At 36.7% G+C, this 9,136-nt stretch overlaps 1 pseudogene; it reads left to right on the top strand.

Annotated features, from left to right (window-relative positions):
- The first annotated feature begins 4,341 nt into the window (after nucleotides 1-4,341).
- On the top strand, nucleotides 4,342-4,450 carry LOC128507096 (uncharacterized; annotated as a pseudogene).
- The last annotated feature ends 4,686 nt before the right edge of the window (nucleotides 4,451-9,136 follow it).

Raw genomic sequence — 9,136 nt, 5'->3', positions numbered from 1 at the left:
ACTATAGAGGGGGAAACGGTGGATAATGTTGAGTTTGAGGAAGCAATAGAAGATGATGAGGTTGAGGAAACTGTTGGTATTGTAGAAGGGGCCATATCAAAAATTGCATGCTTAAAGTATCCAACAGATTGTGCACAAAACAAAGCTTTTGATCTCCAGTGTATTGCCAGTTACGTGAAAATGTGTGTTGATAGAGGACCATGCCAACCTGTTCTCAGATTCTCTCAAAATACTAAAGGCCGATCATTTTAGAAGACATGGTATGAAAATAGGCCATAGTTGGACTATTCACCTGACAAGGATAGTATTGCTTAAGCTGTCGGCTTTTTCAGTGCTGCGTTAATATATATACTTTTTTGTTTAAAAAAAGAAAAAATATACGTAATTATGAGAGGTGACTTTTATTTCACTTGAGTCCCTGCCCCTCAAAATGTCTGCGCACGTCCCTGATTAGTATGTCAACACTGCACAGGTATCTAAAGTGCTTAGGACTGTTCAGGAGGAAAGCACATTCTGTCCTTCTCGAAGTGTCTCTCTTCCTTCAGGATCAGCTAAACCTGTAACGATGCGGGTCTTACGAGGGGCAGAACCACGCATAAATACTGAACGGGCAGGTCCACAGAAAAGAGAGACGGACAGACAGACAAAGTGTGCTGTTTAGAGTCAGATTCAAAGCCCCAGCCTCTGCCTGTCTGAGACGCCAGAGAGAGAGAGAGAGAGAGAAAGAGGGAGCGGCACGCATCAGTCTAGCGCGCGCACTCAGGTTAAGTACAGTATGAAAGGACAAAAAAAAGACACTAACCCTTCTCTCTCTTATAAATCCTCGGTAAGTGCGAACGTTTATTTTTATTTTCCCGATCACCGTCCGTTCTCGCGTAGACAGCGGAACTCTGTCCATTTTGTGTTTTCTGTTTTAATTTTGTTTCCTTTTAAGTTCCTAATTAATAATCCCCCACTATCTCCAAACGATAAGGTCTTCCAGTGTGTATCATAAGCACTCTCACAACAACTCCTATTTCATTGATCCCCTCTAAAGCCCTGCAATTAGAAAAGAATAAACAAAGAGCTGATGAAATTAAAGAACCAAGGAAACCAGATGGAAATGTGGAAAAAAATGCTAGAGAAATTTTGGTAAGAATAAAATAAGTTTATGAGGATCTTTTTAAGAGTAAAAAAAGTGGAAAAAATGGAAAAGAGATTACAGAAGAGATAACTGAAGAATATAGAGAAATGTGTGATGCTGAAATAACAGAGGATGAAATAGAAAGAGCGGTGGGAGGACTAAAGTGTGAAAAGAGTCCAGGAATAGATGGCCTAACCAGTGAATTTTATAAAAATAAAAAAAATAGCCTAATCCCAATCTTAAAACAAATGTTTGTTGATATATTTAAAAAGAAAAAAAATGAGTGATTCAATGAAAATGGGAGTAATAAAATTACTGAGGATATAGGAAAAAGGGGAATCGGAATGAATTGAAAAATTATAGACCACTAACTCTTTTAAATGTAGATTTTAAAATCCTATCAAAGGTTTTTGGCCAATAGATTATAGAACGTATTATCGCACATAATAAAAACATCTCAAGCGTATGCAGTGGAGGGTAGAAACATAGTGGATACAATAAGCAACATACGAGATCTAGTATACAGTACTACATGAATGAGAAAAGAAAAGAAGGGTATTTAATAAGCTTGGATCTAGAAAAAGCATTTGATAGAGTGGAACATGAATAATTATTTGAAATAATCCGGAAGTTTGGTTTTGGGGAAAAATACACAAGCTGGCTAAAAATTTTATACACAGACATAGTAACATGTGTAAAATGCAATGGCTTTTTAACAGATTGTTTTAAAATAACGAGATCAATAAGACAAGGATGTTCTGTCTTTGCACTTTTATACACACTGGCAGGCCTAACCATTAGGACTAGCGTTAAGATAAGAGGAGAAAATAAAAAAGATAGAAATAGAAGACTATATATCTGAACCAGTTTATCAGTACGCTGATAACACAACAGTGGTAGTCAAAGACAAACAGAGTGTAACTGAAGCACTAAGAATATTGGAAAAATATTGTAAAGGATCAGGAGCCAAAATTAATATAGAGAAAAGCCGTTGCTTAAGGATAAGAGAAGTGGAATGTATAACTCAAAACATACCATTTAAAGAGGAAAAAGAAAATGTAAGGGTTTTGGACATAAATATTGTAACAAATATGAAAAAAAAAAAGATGTAATATGGGATGGAACTTTAAAGGGAATGGAGAAAAGACTACACTACTAATTAATAATACACTATTAATAATCAATGCACTGTTTTATAACTCCAATGCCTCAATGGGTTTATAAAAGAGTCAGAGGTTGTGTATTAGAGTTATTATGGGGAAAAGGCAGAGCCAAGATCGCATATGATACACTAATCGGTAAAGTAAAAAAAGGGGGGCTAGGATTACAAGATTTATTACTAAGAATGAAGAGTGCAAGAATTAAAATGATGCAGAGAACAAACCTTGTCCTTTTGCCAGCTTTAGTTTATGGAAAGTTACTTTTTTATAAAGAATGGCGGGAAACTAATCTGAAACAAACAAAAGATGTTTTATATAAAGTTATAGAAGTTTTTTTTTTTTTTTTTTTTTACCAGCTCAAGCCATAGTGGACACAATAAATGAAAAAGAAGACAGAAGTACAAGTTAAATATATAAACAGTATGAAAAAAATATAAAAAGCTATACCAAGAGAATGGATAAAAAGGATTAAGGAAAACGAGCCAGAGAAAAACAGAGAGTTACCTGAAGTGTATTTTTAAAAAACAGGAGAAAATGTTTTATTTATCGTATGTAAAGTGAAAGATTTCTATGTGTTCTTAGAATGTGTCTATGTGTATTATTGGATAACAAGATATGAGAAGTTAAAAGTAGAAGATATATGGAAAAAAATAAGAATTAAATTCATGGAGCCAATTTTAGAAGATTTTACTTATTTGTTGAGACATAACACTATACTGACACTAATGAGACTCTGCAAAATAGGTAAAGAGATGAAAGAAAGGTGATAAGCTTGCGAAAGAGAGGATGAAGGGCTATTACATATGTTAATTTATTGTGAAAAACTAAAGGATTTTATGATAAAAGCAAAAAGAATAGCACATGATTTCCTGGAGCCATCCACTAGAGCGTGTACAGGTTCGGCTCCGCTCACATTCCACTCCAGGTTTTTTGACTGCCACTACACTAGAGGCTGACTGACCTTCCACACCTGCACTTCCGCCCTGAGTGACGTCATCAACGAGCGGACCAGTTATAAACCGGAGAGAGACGCGGTAACGGGGAGGCGTGTATGCGAGGTGTTGATTGTTTGGAAAGAGATTTTGTGATTTTGGTGTTGGCTTGTGTATACTGGTTTTGACTTTATTGCATCCCTTTGACTTTGATTATTGCTTTGTCCCTTTTGGTTTGGTTGCTTGTTTTTTTGTATATATATTTTGTAAATAATTTCACTGTATGTTTGTGCACTCACCAGTAGTAGGGGTGTGGCTGCCATTTGCTTTGGGGAAAAGGGAATTTATTCACTGAGAGGTAAGTTATCCGTATCTTTGTTTGTGTTTTGTTCAGGTAAACTAGTTTATAAAATACAGAAACCCATTCTGTTTATTATTTTGGCCTGGGTCCACCCTGAAGCTGATCCTGGTGTTGTCAGTATTTTTGTTTGCTCTGTGTAAAGCAATACAAACCTTGTCCTTTTGCCAGCTGAAGTATCTATTTCTTTCTGGTATGTTACACAATTATATTCCACCTTTCTCACAAAGTTTAAAATAGAACCCCGAGCCAATCATTTGCTGTACGGCCCAAACCTAGACTTGGACGTAACAATAAAAAAAAAAAAAGGTTCTATTCTGTATAAACAGTGAAAAACACAAGGCATGTGGTTTTAATTTTATAATGGCAGTCGCAAGGAATGCAATTTGGATTAGGAGGAATGTGCAAAGATATAAATAAAAAAAAAGGTATGTACAGGTGTGGGATATTTTTAAAAACCACTTATGTTAGATGAATGTGTCAACAAATGAAGTGCATGATAATATGGTTGAAACTTTATTGAGTTATGTGGAAAACCTAAATAATGTATAACATTTACTTTTTTATTTATTGATTGATTTTGTGATTGTTACTATTAGTGGTGCTTGCGAAGTCCCATAGGCTTAACATTGAGACCAACATCAGCTGTGACATTATAGCTATGATGTGTGTGTGTGTGTTTGTGTGTGTGTATATATATATATAAAATAATTATTATTTTTTTAACTGCATTATTGTTCAAATAGGCCTCCATTCAGACCAGCTTTTGCCTACGGCCATACCAGTCTGAGAGCGTCTGATCTCGGAAGCTAAGCAGACTCGGGCCTGGTTAGTACTTGGACGGAAGATTGGCTGGGAATACCAGGTGCTGTAAGCTTTTGATGTATTTCGCACAGGGTTTTTTTTTTTTTTAAGATAAATATATATATTTTTAACTGCATTTTAATTGTTCAAGTAGGCCTCCTTTTAAACTAGCTTTCACTTACAGCCATACCAGTCTGGGAGCACCAGATGTCGCTGTCTGTCTCGATTGTGAACGGCTGCAGAAGGTGGAAGAGGCCATCTTGTTTGTCAAAGTTATATCTTGGCATTTATTGTTTACTTGAAATTATTCTTATGTTAACTCCCCTTCAGATTACCTGCTAGGGGAGGTTTTTTCTTTTTTTTTCTATTTTTTTTTTCATGTCTTTTAAAATCACTACAGATTCAGATATCAGATATTTAAGAAGAAAGAGTTAAGCAAATCAATGAAGATATGGACAGTTTAGTTAATGTACAGTATAAGAAAGGGGGGGGGGGGTGATTTAAAGAATTTTAGGCCAATAACATTGTTATAGTGGATTTTAAAATTTTAGTGAATCATTTAAAAAGTTTTACCAGAAATAATAATAAAAAAAAAAACAATCCAGCCTATGTTTTCAAAGGAAGAGATATAGCAGACGCAATGTAATATACACATTGCGGTACCTTAAAGAAAAAAAGGAAAGGGGGATACAGTTTAGATTTAGAAAAAGCTTTTGACCGAGTAAGCCATGAGTACTTATTTGGAATAATCGAAAAATATGGTTTTTGAGATCATTTTAGAAAATGGATTAGAATTTTGTATATTGATATTGTGGCATGTGACAAGTGTAATGGTTTTATATCGGGATGTTTTAAGCTAACAAGATTAATCAGGCAGGGATGCCCCCTTTCTGCACTGCTGTACACACTTACGGCAGAGCCGCTTGGACTGGCCATAAAGGGGAGAGTGAAACTAAGGGAATAACAATTGAAGATTTTAGAAGCTAACCCATATATCAATACTGTATATGGATGATACAACGCTGTTGGTAGAGAACATGCAGAGTGTCGAGCAGGCAATGATGATTCTAGAAAAATTCTGTAAAGGGTCAGGAGCAAAATTTAATGTATGAGGTTGTCAGGGGTGGAATGCTTACTGTACCTCAAAACATACCATTTAAGGAGAATAAAGATAGTGTTAACATATTAGAAATAGGATTAAATAAAGAAAAAAAATAATGATTTATTATGGGAAAGAGTATTAAGCTTTTGGATAGGGGAGGTTTCTAACCTTAAAGGAAAAAGTTTTAATAGTGAATGCTTTGCTAGTATCCAAGATGTGGTATGTTTTGAGCGTAACCTCATTGCCTCAAAGGGTTTTAAAAAAAAAAAAAAAATCAAAAGTTGTTTGTTGCATTTCATAAGGAAGAAGGGGAGATAAAAAAAAAATAGCTTATGATACTCTAATTGGGGGAGTGAAAGAAGGAGGATTAGGATTAGCAGATATTTTATTAAGAATGAAGAGTGCAAGAGCAAAAACTATGAAAAAAATCTTAGGTATAAATAAAACAAACATGGAAAAGGGTAATAAAGTATTATATTTAAAAATGTGGAGACTTTAAAATAAGCATTTCACTGCATGTCGTACTGTGTATGTGACAAATAATGAAGCATTGACTGAAATGTTTGAGAATTTAACATTAATAGTAAATAGAAGAACAAATGCTGAATCAAAACCAATATTTTATAACATGAACATCATGTAAAAAGTTGATCTTTTATAAATAAAAAAAAAATGGTGGAGAAAAGATATGTGGAGGTCTGGCACATTTTTAGAAATAAAATGAAACAGATAAAGAGAACTAAAAGTACGTGCTAGAAAATGAGATTTGTAATATGATGACTGCTGTTTTAAAGTATGCAAAAAAACTTGTTTAATTTAAATGATTTATTAATTTGAAATTTGTGGAGACTTTAGCTTTTATTGTTTTAAAAGTGCAGTTTTTAGTTTTGTGGGGGTTTTTATTTTTAAAACACTGTCAAATAATTTTTATGATCATAGAACATATTCTTAGAGGTATAATGGAAGTTACACAAAATTAATGTAATGTTTTAAAAACAAAAGACTAATTTTACTTTTGGAAATGCATTGAATTCATTGAAAGATTTTTGTCTGCTGTTTTTGTTGAAATATTTTTCGTATTTTGCATGTTATAATAAATAAAATTTAAAAAAGAGCACCCGATCTCGTCTGATCCCGAAAGCTAATCAGGCTTGTGACTGGTTAGTACTTGGATGGGAGACCGCCTGCATGGGGACACCAGGTGCTGTAAGCTTTTCACATTTCTTTCCTCATAGTTTCTATTTTTTTTTTTTTTTTTTTTTAACTGCATTATTATTGTTCAAATAGGCCTCCCTTCAGACCAGCTTTTGCTTCTGGCCATACCAGTCTGAGAGCGCCTGATCTCGGAAGCTAAGCAGACTCGGGCCTAGTTAGTACTTGGATGGGAGACCGCCTGGGTGCTGTAACCTTGTTTTATTCCTTATAAAGTTTTTTTTTTATCCTCCTTGAATTGATAGACTAGTTTGTTTATCTGTTGGTGTTGTGCTGATGTTAGCTTCTCACCCTCGTTGTATCTGTTTGCGATCCTGAGATTCAGCAGAGCGTAGCAAGAGCTTAAACATGTGGCAAGAGTTCAATCCACTTTTGTAGCAAATTAACATAAAGGCCCAGTGCTTTTCCTCTGATTCAGCTGTTATCTGTAGTTCATTGGCCTATTCATCCTAGTATGGTGTAGGGTCATTGCCACCTGGCCAGGAACTTACAGATGGCGATAGTTAGAAGTAAGAGTAGTGAGTAATCTGCAGAACTCCCGGGCTGTGCTGGCTGGTCGTAAGCTCTTCTCTGTTCCGTGAGGAGCATGTGGCTAATTTTCTTTTGTAAACTTTGTAAACGTGTCTGCTGAGTATGTGCAAATGTGCCAGGTGCATGACTGTATCCATTGCTTCTTGTGGCACCACCACATTGTTCTTCCATTCTCTTGGTGTAATAGTACAAGGGCGCGTTTTATATGAGAAAGTAAGCCGGTTTGTGTGTTTCTCATACACCTGGCTTCAGCAGTGCTTTAAGTGGGCATCTTCTTACTAGAGCTGCATAAAATTCTCACTTATGTGCTGAGGCAGTTAACGAAATGGATTAGAAGGAAAATTAACCTCACCTCCCACCTTGGCATCGCCATTGTCATTCTGGGTCTGGGCCAGCCACGTGGGGTTGGGAGAAGCCATGCTTCGCCAGCACTGCTTGGAGAATGCTTGCTTCATTTTTTTCCTCTTCTCCTTACTGTCAACAGCCCTGGCAGTCTCTCCCTAAAATGAGAGGAACAGTGAGATTAGGCTTCACACCAGCAGTCATGGAGTGCCTCCTGCGCTGGTCTGCGATGGTGGTACGGGCTACTGAAATCCACTTGCGATCACTGTGTATACATTTGACTGGGAGTGGGTCACAAGGTGACGATCTGGCCAGGATAAGTGATATTTAAGCTTGAATGAATGTGCTTTCTGTGTCAATGAGCACTGGCAGAGTCCTTTGGCAGAGTCCCTGACGGTTTCTACAGCGATAAGGCAGTTAGCCCAAAATATGTCGGCAGACGCTGACTTTGTGGGTTTAGGTTGCATTGGCTTGTCCTTAGGAGACTTCAGTCTGGATAGATGCTAAAATGCTTTTTTCCTTGGAGGCGGAATGTAGCAAGGAAGGCACTTTTCAGAGTTTCCTATTTTCTCCGGACCGAGGGAGAGCATGGACACCATGCACTCTATAGCATCAACCAGTTTGTGCAGGAAGCTGGGAGCTCGCTTTTTTTTTTTTTTTTTTTTTTTTGCATTTCTACTAGCAGCATCTACTACTGTACACTTGTTTCTAGTAAATGTCCTGGGTACTGTTTGAGTTTACTAAGAGCCCCAGGGTCTGGTCCACTTAATTGGATTGTCTTTAATTGTAATTATTCAATGGACGGAACATAAACATCATGAGTCAGCTAGTGCAGTGCCCAAAAAAACAAAATGTATTTTATTTTAACGACCATAACAATAGTCACTTCTTGGTATAGAATATTAGGCTGTGTCACAGCCAGGGACTAGATGCAATGAACAGATAATACAATTCACTGGGCTTTCAAATCCCTTTTATAGGCTGCAGATAATGGCAGAATAATGACTGATAAATTGTTCCTAGCCTTGGCATGATAGGGCTCGTGTTGGCAGCGGCTCCTGCATACTCCTTAAAGCGGCTCCTCTCACTGTCTCTGCCAACCGGCTCTCCAGCCTTTCCGCCTGCGAACAGGGGCCTAAACCCCCCTATGCACACCTGCAGAAGGGAAGGCTGCCTACATACAGTGCTTCTAAAAAACACAAAAGTAATAACCTATGTTAATCAAAAATCATATCATTGTGGATTTTCATACTTCATTAATTCCAATAATATAAGGGTGTTATGCAATAGTTATTGAATATGATGAATCTAATAATGGACTGAGGAGCAGTACACAATGACGATTAAGATCCTAACTTATCTTCTGCATTACTGCTGATTAGGGGTGAGAGCCACCAGTGAATGATGACAATAAAGATCTAGTTCATGAGGAACTGCTTCTTATGATGTACAGCCAAGTGCGCCTGGTACTGCTGTGTTGTGAGTTAACGTGACTTGATTCTGAACTCAACAGCACCATCCTGTGAATTACTCATGAAAAACACACTCTAGTACCTGTTCATCCTGGTCAGT

The sequence above is a fragment of the Clarias gariepinus genome, chromosome 18, assembly GCF_024256425.1.
Source record: "Clarias gariepinus isolate MV-2021 ecotype Netherlands chromosome 18, CGAR_prim_01v2, whole genome shotgun sequence".
NCBI classification, from domain to species: domain Eukaryota; kingdom Metazoa; phylum Chordata; class Actinopteri; order Siluriformes; family Clariidae; genus Clarias; species Clarias gariepinus.
This window is presented reverse-complemented; position numbering and strand designations above follow the sequence as displayed.